Source organism: Papaver somniferum, chromosome 5 (assembly GCF_003573695.1).
Source record: "Papaver somniferum cultivar HN1 chromosome 5, ASM357369v1, whole genome shotgun sequence".
Lineage (NCBI taxonomy): Eukaryota > Viridiplantae > Streptophyta > Magnoliopsida > Ranunculales > Papaveraceae > Papaver > Papaver somniferum.
Window position 1 is genome coordinate 137,057,172 of NC_039362.1, and position 14,112 is coordinate 137,071,283.

The 14,112-nt window shown below is 36.8% G+C and overlaps 1 pseudogene; it reads left to right on the forward strand.

Moving 5' to 3' along the window:
• The first annotated feature begins 291 nt into the window (after positions 1-291).
• LOC113284836 lies at positions 292-391 on the forward strand (annotated as a pseudogene).
• The last annotated feature ends 13,721 nt before the right edge of the window (positions 392-14,112 follow it).

Sequence of the window (14,112 nt, forward strand, 5' to 3'; positions counted from 1 at the left end):
CTAGTCTGGCCCACTTCTAAGGCTTCTAACCTTTTTGCTATAGCAGCAATTTTGGCATCTGATTCATAGCCTCCTTCTACCCTATTAACGTTTCCTCTACTTAAAAGAATTGTTTTCTGGGGTGCCCTACTATTTTCCCATTGCTGGGTTTTTTCGGCGATTTCATTAAAAAATTCCATCGCCGCATCAACAGTTTGGTTTTCAAATCCACCAGTGCATAGAGACTCAACCATGGTCGTTGTGGAATAATCTAAACCCTCATAAAGGATCTGAACTAGCCTAACCTTTTCTAAACCATGATGAGGACACTGGGATAATAAATCATTGAACCTTTCCAAATACCTATATAAAGATTCTCCCTCTTGTTGTGAAAATGTGCATATTTGCGTCCTAATAGACGATGTTTTGTGCCTAGGGAAAAACTTATTGAAAAAGGCAGATGTAAGTTGTTCATATGTCTCAATTGACTCGGAGTCCAAACTATACAGCCACGACTTGGCCTTATCTTTCAGGGAAAATGGGAATAACCTAAGTTTCAAAGCATCATCATCTAAGCCTCTAATTCTTAGAGTACTACAAATTTCCTCAAAATCCCTAACATGGTAATAAGGTTTTTCATTTTCTTTCCCTAAAAAGATTGGGAGCATCTGTAAGGTCCCAGGTTTCAGTTCACAGGGTGCCTCCGTTTCAGCTAACTTAATACACGAAGGACGAGTAGTCCTAGCTGGATTCAACAAAGCTTTCAAAGTTGCCATTTCTGGCGCTATCGGAGCAGCAGGGATTCTCTCCTCAGTCAAAGGACGTTCAAAAACAGACTCTTCAAAAGTCGGACTTTCTAGATTAAGGTAATTGAGACGCTTCGAACTACTAGGTTTCTCTTTAACAAATCTACCTAGTGCGTCTCTTTTACGTTCAGACATACAATAGAATTTTCTAAATTGGAAGGGTAAGCAAACACAGAACAAGGCCGACTCAACCAAATCAAACCTATTGATTTCTAGCAAACAAAAAGCATGATGGCTCCACTTATATTGTTTCTAGATCAGCTTCAAATCCTTCGAACGGGAATTCGTTACAATTTAAGCAAACCCCTATGGAATCAATCCGAGTTAACGTAAGTTGAATAGAGGCGAGGGAAGCTCGGTGGAGCTTTGATACCCAAGGCCTCACCGGTATTACAAGGCGGAGCAGTCACGCATTCAACTTACAGAAACCGTCAAGAACTTCAAAGTATGCTTAAAAGAATAACCAATATTTTTCGAATGACTTTCCTGTTAAGCTCGTTACCCTATCGGTCTCGTTCTAGTCAAAATTTTAGGCTTAGGTTCGCGTAGGTTACGTGTTCCTAAAGCGGGCAAGAAGAGAACGGTGATGAAATCTGAACCCTTATCTTGTATGGCCAGGCCTTTCCCTTTACTAGAAAAATAAATGTCCGTATTCAGTCCTCAACATATATGCATACGAAGGAGTCCAGTAACTCGCTGACAGGGGATTCACGAGTGTTTAGAATCTTACCTCCCGTTCCAGACGGGGGATGAATCGGTTGTAGTCGACTCGGGCCACTGACTCCGATGTCTAGTGTACGAACCCAAGGTGCAGAGACAATATCGTAATTGTCCTCCTTCTCTGCAAACAGTTTATATTTAAAGTACCCTTCCGCAGGGTAATAAAAAAATAATGTCCCAAAAGTCCAAAAGTTCAAAACAAAAAAAAATTACAAAAATAATAAACCCTAATACAGTTTTTTTTTTTTTAAAGAAATAAACAAACCCTAAACTAAAATTGTCTTCTTTTCTGTTCTTTTTGCTTTAATCTTTAGCTCCAAGTCTTTATGAAATCACCAAGATCTTTGGCTCAATTTTCTTTATGATCCATAACCTGTAGACACAAGATAAATACCCAAAAACATAAAAAAGGACAAAAATAATAGAAAAAAAAATAAAATAATAAAGATAAAATAAATCTAAAATCCTAAAAACAAGTCCGCGTCGGCGGCGCCAAAAATTGATGTGATTTGTAAATAGTGGTAAAAGTGGTTCGATTCTCAGACTTGTGAAGGATATTAATTAGACTTAAATTCTAATATTAAAATAGAAAACCCACTAAAAATTATAGCAAACTCAATCAAAGTTGATATCAATATTAAAAAAACACTGAGGCTAAGATTCCACTATTTTCCAAATTCAAAGTGATTTAATCCAATATTTATATTCATGCAATTTTCTTGTTCAATTTGATTCTTACTATTGCAATAAGTAGATTTTCAAAAGCAATAATTGTAAATACCAAGCATGAAGCATCAAGAGTCTATAAACTAAGCACACTCCATCAAAATAGATCACAATCACTCAAATAAAAATCATATTCAATAGTATTCCAAGGCAAATAATCATAATAATAATTGCAATAAATTAAATTAAATAGATTGTACCGCTTTTTGTTGGAAAAAATAGCTTCCTCTATCGCCTCAGCAATGGGGTTTAACTCCTCATATCAAAAACAGGTTCAAAATAATAAATCACGGCTCAAAAGGTGGTTTTATTGAAGAGAAAATTGAAAACAGCAGATCTCCAACGGTGTATAGATGTTACAGAAGTCACCGTTACAGTTGGTGTTGCAATACTGAAGATATACGTTACTAATCAACTGTTACAGGATCAGAAATTTAAGACCCTAGAATACGACTGTCCTGCACAGCTTAATGTTCTTCAGCTGTTAAACAACGACACTGTTCTGCGACTGTTTCCGTGCGTCAATGTACTTCGCGTTCTTCCTCTTCAGCAGCAGCAGCAGCAGCAGAAACAGAGTTTGATAAAACTCTGATTTCTTCTTCTCTGGCTCTCCTTAGGTCCCCAAACTCTCGACACCCCTTCTATATGACCCAAACCATCTATTTATATCAAAAATACCGATTAAATCTCTCCCAAATCTTCCAAAATCTCTTTCCTTCTCTTCAAGGCTAAGTTGCGGCAATTTCTTGTTTTAGAATTTCTACGCGTTTCTGAGCTTTCCTTTTTATTCTAAACTCTTCCTTAGATAGATACAAATCTTTGGGAAGGTTTACAACACTTTAATCTCTTTAAAATTCCCTAAAACAGGTCACACACGTGACTTTTCATATTTTCTGTTGTGATAAAAATCCGTCGATTGAGCCCAGTCTAATCGATTTCAACACCCATATCAGATTCCTAGACCCATAAGGAGTCTATCCTATGAAAATCAGAGGTTTAATCGACCTCAAACTCCTCCAAATCAGGAACCCTAAAATCTGTTCTTCACTGCACCTATTTTCCCGCCAAAACCTGGTTTTTGGAATGTTGAAGATGGTTGCCCCTTATCCAGGATAGGGGTGCGATTAGCAGCTGCCTGGAAATGGGATACCCCTTAGTAATTAGGTTACCCCTTATTCAAAGTGAGAGTCCGAATAACAAATGTCCTCCGCGTGCTTTCCGACAACTTTTCGAGCCAATTTTTTTCCAAAAATGTTTATTGGCCAAAAATACCTACAAATAAATAAAACACCATAATAAATACAAAAATGAGCCCTAACAATATATAGAACCGAGACAAATCGGACAAAAATGTGTCTATCACCATGGTCAAGAAATTGGCCCCCCTACCATCTTCTTTACCTTAAGTACAACAGATTTTTAGTAGCCTGAACTGTATGATCTTCTTGACCTTGAAAACACATTGGAAACTCTTAATCTAATGGATACAAGACGAGAAAAAGGAAGGTTTTTGAATGAGAATCCACTTGTTGTGTCCTGGTTCTTCCGGAAAAGGGTACTTTTATTTTTCAAGGAGTATTTGAAGAAGAAATGTTTTGTGGCCGATCATTGGTATATGTTTGTGTGGCGAAATCGAGGGAGTGGCCATGTCCACATTTTATTGTGGTTGTAGGATGGACTAGAGGTTTCTCATATTGCAACGGATGATCAATTACGTCGTTTGATATGCGAATACTTTGGACAATATGATGTGCACAATGACGACAGATCCTACATTCTTTATTGACATATAGAATCATCCTTATGCAAGGAAAGTTTCTCTGGATTCAAATTTAGATGACGATGAAGATGATTATGCATTCTTGTGAATTATGTTATGCGACCCACTCGATGTGGAGACTATTGTTTGCGCATAAGCAAGACAACGAGGAAATAAATGTGTCAGTTTAAGTTTCAATTTGAGATGCTATCAGAATCTAATTAAGCTTGTCGAGGAGCTAGAGAATAGAAATATATACAGATTTGTTAGACGAGAAATGAACTATTGTTAAATTTTCACAACCAGGCAGTTTTACAAACATGGAGGGAAAATATCGATTGGTCAGCCATGACAACAACAAAATCCGTTACTTAGTGTATTGGCAAGTATGCAGCAAAATCTGAACCAGCTTCCAAGAATTTCATTGATACTTTATGTGGAATTATTGATGACCATAGGCAACCTTGTCGCGACTCCACATCTACAATAAAGAGATTGCTCATTAAAAATGCATCGGAAAGGGACATAGATGCCTAAGAAGTTTGCCACCTTTTAATGGATTGCACATTTGCAAGAATCCTCACGAAGAATTGTTGTTTTGAGTTTGAGAGAGACTAGTTTGTTCTCCTTACAACTTCGTTAGAGACGAGATGGTGATGATGGACAACCACATGCTAGCCTAAGTTTCTTTGCCGGTATTTGGAAAGACCACATCAATTTCAAAACGAGTCGTTAATTGAAATGGAAAAGATACATTATTTTGCTCGCAGAAAGAGGTGCAAATATCGTGATGAGGTTGTTGTCAGGATTTTACCTGAATTAGTAGGGAATATCATGCCAAATACTGAGTAATGTGAATATTTTTGTAGACGACAAGTATTGTTTTATAGTTGTTACAGAAGTGCTGAAGAAGCAAAAAGAGATTTTCCGACGTGGTCGGAATGCTATCCTGAACTTAACTGCACCACTGAAAATCAACATATAGATCTTAGCATGGTGATGGATGAGTTTGAAGACGAAAATGATCCAGAAGATGAACCACTGGAGGATCAGATGATGCTGGTAGCAATGACACCTAATTTTGGGCCATCATTGGATACTGATCTCGGCTCACGGTATTTTGATTTCAAGCATAATTGGTCAGAAGGATTGCAACATTACCATTCTATAGCCGATGATATGAGATTTACCCACACGTTGTGACAAGTAGCGCAAGAGGAACATTCAACTACAAGTCCAGATATTCCTCCTATTATTTTGTCAAATCAGCAACATGAGGCTCTTGAGTTGGTTCTACACTCTTTAAGAACTTGTTCAACCATTCGTTTGATTATCAAAGGAGGAGCATGGACTGGAAAATCAGCTCCTATTAATGCCATCCTTCGTTCAACTAGGGATTTTTTTCAGAAATGATAAATCTGTACGGATCATGGCTCCCACCGGTGTAACGACTTTCAACATCGGCGGAGCAACCATTCACCATGAGCTGGCCATAACAGCGGATAATAACCATTCATACAATAAGTTGGAGACAAAACTATGTGGATGTATGCAGGTAAATCATTTATCTCAAGTCCCCTTTTAAATGGTTGCGAAGTTGCATTTACCGGTAGCATCTACACTAATAGCACTGTTACCTATTACTTTGATTATCACATCACCATTTGTTTAAGCTCTTCCCAATAAATATCTGTATTTATGCTTGGACTTTTCAGCATTTTTTGAGTTAATACTTTGAAGTGGTGCTTGCCTGGTAGAATAGTCATAAATACGTATGTCCAACATAAGTACCAGAATCAATAGTCATCTACCCATTTGCATGAAGAATTTTTCAAATACGAAGTGTCTTTATTACATATCCAGTTAAAATTATATTCAGATACTAGAAGTAGAAACAACTGTAAGTGTATGCAGGGTTAAAAAAAAAAAGGAGCTGCCATATCCCAGCTTGGATTTTGGATTAGATGTACTGGTAATCTCGTACCCTTAAAACCAATGCAGACAAGTTAATGTCCAACTTCTGTTTGGCAAGAAGATGCTAAAAATAACATGCTCTGCACTGCACCAAAACTTGCAACTTTGACTTTAGGTACTTTCGATTCAATATTAGGCTCAACAATTTTGGCATGCTTGAGAAATCAAAGTTCAATTATAACTACCACATAAAACGCATCAATGAGAGTTTTTCTGTTTAGCTATCATGTCTGGTAGACTAATTTACATATCATAATGTAAATGAATATAAATAAGTAGGTTTACCCAAAAACAAATTTATTTCAAGGCCATTTAATATTTTTTTGGTATTTATTGGTTATAGCCATGGACGTATCCAGGCAGATTTCAAAGATACAAAGTTGATTATTATTGATGAATACAACATGATTGAAGAAAGATGCTTGCGAAAATTGATCTTCGATTGAGAGACATCTTCGCTAGAAGTGAGCCTTCTGAAAATGGTTCTATTGTGCTCATCTGCGATATACGACAACTGCAACCAGTTTTGACACTTCGGTACATGCTCAAGGTGGGCGAGATTTGCAACTAACATGTTCTTTCTCTTACTTTGTGTTTGAGCAATGAGTCTGACTTGACACGGTATTTCAACAATCGGGGGTTGAAGACTCACTTTTTAGAGATACATTATTAAGATAAGCGATGGTAGATGTACTCTTCATGATTGGCAATGTTTAACACAAGAGATTACACAATGCTAACAATCGAAAAGAAAAACAACTTCAAGCTTGCACTTCATTCATTTCCCAACAAGTCTGATGTTGTTAGCTACAACTTTCAACGTCTTAAAGAACTTTGGGTACCCCGTTGCAAACATTTCTTCGAAGAACAATTATGAAACAACTAAGAGTGCAGATTCTCATGAATCTAAAAGGTTGCAAGACGATGTGTTGTTGTCAGAGGGAGAAACGGTAATGTTTCATAAAATCTTTCCACACAGTATGGTTTGGTTAATGACTCGACGAGAACCGTTGTGGATGTTGTGTGTTTAGATGGGGAAAAATCACCAGTAGATATGCCCGTAGCTGTTATGGTGAAATTTAACAAACACATCGGTCCACAAGTATATGACGGATCAAGTGTAATTCCAATCACAACAAGTTGGATATCATCTTCGGGTGACATGTCAGCAGACGCATTTACTGCTCATTTTATGTTGGGAAATCACGGTGCATAAATGCTAGGGATTAACACTTGACCAGGCAGCGGTGAATATAGGATCTAGAGAGAGTCTTGGTTTGACATTTGTTGCATTATCACAGACAAGAAGATTTTTGGCTCTTGCAGATATGTTGGACAGTTGACGAGCCAAAGTATTGGGCATGTTTTTACTAAACAGAATCCAGATTTATCAAAATTTATTTCTTGACTAGAGTCTAGAAAATATTTATAAAGATAATCTTCAATGGTTTGAATTCATTCATATTGGACTTAGAAAAAAGCAAGCAGTCATCAAGATACAACCTAAGTAGTTTATCAATGTAAGAAGACATGACTTCAGAGGATAATATATAAAAATAAGGAGATAAATGATCTTCTTGTATAAGACCCTCTTTCAGGTTTAATCAAGCCAGTTGGGACACTATTAATGAGAACATAATATGGGACAGTGGCGATACATTGTATAATTAAAGATATTCAACGCTCCCAGAGAGCAATTTGTCTGAGGACCTTTTATATAAACTTCCATTCCATCTTATTATGGATTTGGACATATCAAGTTTTATAGCAGCTAGACCTTCATTAACCTTATAATGGTTAACAGTAAAAAGAACCTCATTCACAATGAGAGTATATTATCTTGTCCAAATCTGAGGAAGAGAAACTCATTCTTATCTTTTCTTCTTCTCTCTTCTCATTATTTCTTTCTCCGTGTTTCTTCTTCCTTCTTTTTTCTTCTTCCATGTTCTTCATCTAGCAGAGATTTTGAGAGATGGAATTTAAGTTATGAGACCGTGAGGATTATGTAGAGATCAAGGCATGTATGATAATAAGGGTGTTGATTCGATTGTGAAATCTAGACTTCAGAGGAAAAGTGAAAAAGAGAATCATAATTAAGGTTTTAGATTTCGTGGTATTAATCATTGTATTGAATTTCTGATAGACGAAGAGTAAAGCGGTTATTGATTGATTGACGAGGTGGTGTTGTTTTGAAGATTAATTTGAGATTAAAGGAGATTAGGGTTTATGTTCTTCCCCAAATTGAAGAATTTAGGGTTTTGGAGTTAACTGAATCACAGAGGATGAAATCGAGGATATAAACGATTGATTTGAAGTGGGTTTAACCTGAATTGGAGTATGATGTTGAAGAGTAACTCAGATTTGAGGATAAAAGTTTGATTCTGATTGATGAAAGATTGTTGGAAGTTGGTTGTGGTGAACTGACAGATAAGGAAGGAGATCGTGATGGATTTCTCAAATAGAATCATTTAGAGGTAATTGTTCTTCTCAGCTAACTTTGTAATGTTATCTACTTTCATTAATGAAGTTTTGAGTTATGAGTTGTTATTGGAGATGTAATGAAATTGAGATTGAGATACTTACAGAATGAAACTGTGAGTATGATGAGAAGATATTGGTTGTCTGAAGTTGATGTTGAAGTTGGTGTAGAATATGGTTGTGTCTAAGGTATGTTTGAAGTTTCAGTTCTCAGGGATGATGATTTTGTAATGGTTGTTTGATGTGTGATGATGTGAACAAAAGAAAGAACTTTTAATGTTGTGGTGATGCTTGGTTGAAGTTATAAAATATGTGGATATAATTTGGCAGAGTTGAGGTAATGGATGAGTAGTATGCTAGGGGTGTTTGAGCTACAAATTATGATATGTAGTGGTTTGTGAAGTTAGAGATGTTGTTGGTACTGAGATGAAGTTGCAGGTGATGTTGGTTTAGTAAGTTTAGGGTCTTGGAGATGCTAAGGGAGTTGAATTGCAGGGTTGCTATTAATTGAGTTGCAGTTAACATAACTAGTAGAGGCTCAGTTTATTGTGCATATATGAGGTGGTTATGGTTTTAGTTACTGCAGATGTAACTTATGGATGTAACGGGATTGTTTGACATTACAGTTTAGAGTTTGAGTTGAAGGTGTTGCCTGTTGTAGTTAGAATTGTGGTTGATGTTTAGAGGAATATGTTAAGTCGAACCTTTTTAGTGAAAGCTTGGAAAAGCTGCAATTGCAGGTAGGCTTAAATCATAGTTGTATTTGTATTTTGATCTTGAAGTTTTTTTTGAATGAATGAAATGTATTATCTTTATATGAACTTATGTTCTTGAGACTTGGACATTTTAGTCATCCCAGTCAGATAATTGACTGATTCAACCTTAGCTGAACCTTTAGTCTTACTGAGTCAATCATGTGCTGATTCAGTGATCCCGATTTGACCCAGTACTGACTCAGTGAACCTTGAATGAGTTAGTTCCTTGACCATTTGACCATGACCTTGACTTGACTTAGACGTTGACTGTTAATTGACCTTTGACCGTTAGTGACTGTTAGTTGACTCAGATGGACTGGATTTTAGTTAATGGACTTGTTTAATGGACTTGGGCTTATGGAAGCTTTCCTAAGTAGACATTTTGGACCTCTTGTGGTCCGAACTAGCTTTTGACTTCTTCTACAAAGATGTAGATATTCATAAGACTTAGATAATGGACTTTAGAACCAACGTAATTCAATTAGTAAACCTTAGATATGTTAAAGATAGATAAATAAAAGATGTAGAATCTTAAATGGGACTAGAATCATTAGAAAGACTTGTATGATTCTTGTGTGAGCCTTTTGGGTAGATTCTTAGAGTTCTTGTGTGATTAATAGTTAGACTATATTAACAACGATCGATTCAGAGGATGAACCAGTGGATCGTGGATCTCGAGGTAGGCGTGGTTTGTCATCAAAAGAGGTGGGAATACATTTGACTCTTTTGTAACCATTGTTGTTTATTTTACATAAGTTTATATTTAACAAACCATGCATTGTCTGTCTATGCATTCCATGCTTTATTTAAATTGCATTATGATAATTCTGTTGATTCTTTTGAATCTTTCCGTTAAATGGAAAGGACTTGTAAGGTATGTCAATATGAATTGTTATGGGAAATAAGAATTTCCACGTGTGGTATATAGGATACGCTCCTTCACATTTATACCTAGAGCTTTTATGATATATTGGTCGACAGTTTGCGAGTTCGGAATTGCCGACCTCCATATTTACGATTAGGTGTGGATTTGCGAGTTCGGAATTGCACAACCATAGTATACATTGTTTGAAGAAGGAGTTTTTCCATATACATGTTTGTTTACTTCTGTGAGGATATGCTCTTTCGCATTTATATCTACATGAATTCAGCTTTTATGCTTATATCGGTCGACAGTTTGCGAGTTCGGAATTGTCAACATCCATATTTACGATTAGGTGTGGATTTGCGAGTTCGGAATTGCACAACCATGGTATACATTGTTTGAAGAAAGAGCCTGTCCATATTCATGTTTGTGAATCTCAGTGACTTGGTCACTATTTAATGTCTGGGAAAATATTATTGTTTTTATTAATCTTGTTTATGATTACTTAGAAGTTAAATGTTAATTATTCCCACTTTCAGTTTTCAGAGACAGATCAGAGTTGCGCAGCGAAAGCCACAAGTGTTGACTCCGTTAATTAGTTAACTTCTGTTATGTTTATTATGTTGTTTATTGCATTTGTAAACTAAATGACTATTGTATATGTATCATTTGAGAGAAGTTCATGTACATGTATTCTGAGCGGGGTTAGTTTTGGAATAAGTTTTGTAGCAGATTTCTTAATTGAATGTTTAAGTATTTGAATTAGATTCGTAGTGCCTCTTTATTTAGTTAATCTCTTGGATTAGTCAGATGCTAGCTTAGGAGGCGCTACAGGCATTTACCTGATTGACGGATCCAACATCGCCGTTAAGTTGAGAATTTATTGATTCATCACTATAATAATTACCTTGAGTAGAGATAACATCCAAAGAGACAACCTCATGAGGATAATTATTATAGACATCATGACTAGACGGAGGGTGGTAAGATGGGTCAAGATCCTGCTCTTTGGGATTGATCAGGCTGTACAAAAGATCTTTCTGATTGTTATTCAAAATTGTAAGAAGGTTCCCAAAATGGGTAATTGATAGAGAAAGGTTGATATAGTGGCTCGGACCATTATCAGCTGATGGTGGAACCACAATGATACTAGCTTAATCATGTATTGCAACTATGGTACGCTTCCCAGCATCATTCGTTGGATTAATTTTCCTTTTAAGATTGACAAGAGCATCAAGTTTAGCAGCTAGAAATATAACTTCTTCTCTGGATAAAGGGGAAGGATGAGTTGATATAACAACTAATTTGAATTTCTTCGCTAATGCTGATTAAGCATACTGAGTTTAACTGACCGAGTTAATGGTTGATACATTCTGAGTTTGGATCGGTTTCGAGATAACCGAGAGATATTTGTCAAAAAATTGTTACAAAATGGTATTAAACATTCCCAACGTCATAGATCTTCAATACTGGGGATCTGGGGTTTTGCTTGCTCATATGAGTTGTATCCGAAGAGAATCAGAATCAGAAGAGTGAGTTGAATCCTCAACCGCAACAATTTTACCTTTGTCAAAATTAGCGTAGATCGGAGTATCCTTCAAAGTATTCATGAAAATATTGTTCCTCATTATGATTAGCATATCTAACAGTAGACATTGAATCTAACACCCTCATTTTTTGTATGGCGCATGCTCAGAGATGCGGCATTGGCTTGAGATGAAGCTTCATCTCAAGCATTCGTTGCGTATTAAGAGGAACATTATCCTGAAGACAATATGGAGCCAAGTATGTCGCACTACTTGAACTATATTGGCAAAGATTCGATGTCGCACCAAATGGTGCATCAGGCCAGTTGGGAGGATGGCCTTGAGCAAAGTAACAGTAACATTGAAAGTTACGCAGATTAATAACATATGGCCAATATTGCACGACAATGGTGTGTCATGCTAGAGAAGGCTGGTCGAGATAATGTAGAACTATCATGACTGTAAATATTAGAGTTGGCCTGTGGTCCAGATCGAAAACAAATCTATCATAGTCGGTTATCCGGGGGTACACGACAATGGCCATGAATAATGAAGCAAACACGTCAAAGTGGTTCCCAAGTTTAAGTTATAGAAATGTCAATAAGACACGTATAGGGAGAGCTAGTTGGTTGAAGGTGTATATGCATACTATGCACAAGTAAGCTTCATAACTAGATGGAATATCATAAATGATGCATTGGCCTCATTTATAGCTGTGTAGCTGCCAATGGGGAATGTGATGTGAAGGCATCACTATGCCATGCCGCGGACTAAATATGCATCACCTTGATGATTTTTGATGGAACGACCTACGAAGACGAGGCCATTCTTGCTTTCCACCACGTGGATGAACTACAGTCAATGCTTGATCCCTTAAGAGTGGGGAAGGTTACGTAGGCATCCGCAATGAGTTGCAGCACTTGCCTTTTATATCATCTGGATAGGTATTGCGATATAAGAGATGATTGTGGCTAAACTTGATGATGAAAATTGCATACCGTTTCCTTGGATGCTTATACTTCATATCAAGTCGTTCGACGTAGGAATGCACCAATAACGAATTGGGCATGGACAAGAAAGTAAGAAAATATCGGTATGCAAGTTAGTGGAGCTTGCATAATCCTAAAGAAAGTATGGCATGAGCCTGATTGATGTACCCTTGGCACGAGCAAAATCAGTGCATGCTTTCAGCAATGCCTAAGCTAGCAAGGAAGCTGGAAATAAGCTTATAATGGCTTATGAGCAAGTTCAAGGCATGTACTATGCCTAGAGAAATGGCTCTAAAGCCAACTATGCATGGAATAATGCATTGACATTAGCCTCTACGGTTTTAAAGCCGTTGCATAATAGGGGTAAGCTGGAACAGTGTGGAAGCTAAGTTAAAGGCAACATGCCTGATAAGAATGTTTGCAAAGGAAAATGGACGTGCATTTGCCTGGCGTGAAGAGGAGTTTTGAGGCCCGGTCAATAGCATCAGAGTGGCGCAGCAGGAAGTTAGGTCCTGCGCGCCCGAGTGCGTTAGGCGTAATTTTTCGGTATATCTCACTGAACTTGAGGAAGATAGAATAGGTTGTGGAGGCATCCACCTTGAAACAATAACACAAGGTGGTGGAATTTTCTAAGTTGATGATTAACTAGAGTATCCTGCAGGTTGAACCTTCTTTTCCTTAGCTCAATGATACGACAAGAGCGACCAAAATACCTTGGAACCATATAGTATCTACACTCAATGAGAAATTATTCAATTCTTCCCTTAGTGACATGAGGAATACCAGCTGGTAAGGGATTTTGAACAGAGATTCTTAACATACACTTTAACATCTTCTTTATAGGGTGATTACCATAAGGATCATTAGCTTCGACTAATTCTCCGAGTCTAAATTAGAGTTTCACGAGATCCTCAAATTTTGTGTACTCTTTAGGAACATTTTGCATTAAATACCAAAAACTGAAGGGGTGTAAATGTGCCCATGGATTCCTCCGACAAATGCAAAAACAACAAACATTTTGCATTATATTTATCCAATATGCAATCACCGCAATATACCTGGGAAGAAAAATGTCACATCTCTTCATAAATTGTCTTTTCGCCAACGAGGTATGGAATGGTTTTTGGGGACCAAACCATGCAGAATTTCAAAATTGCAATAAATTTGGAGACATGCTTAAAATGGTTAAATAACATTATCAATAGGGTGCATGAGATAACCATATGTGATACTGGATGTTGGTTTATATGGAAGGCTCAATGTAACTCTATCTTTAACAACACGAAAATGGATGTATATCAAACTGTCACAAAGATTAAAATCACCTATGTGATTATCACAAAGTTCATAACCTTCAGGATCACATTTTGAACAATGTTAATTATATAGAGAAAAATGATACTCTTCAAAATAGAAATTTCGCTTTCAAGGGGAGGGGAAATTTTGGAACTACTAATAGAGTTTACACTTTGAAACATTCAAATTCCCTTAATACCTATACTGCACTCATTGCTCTAGATTTTATAGGAATCTGC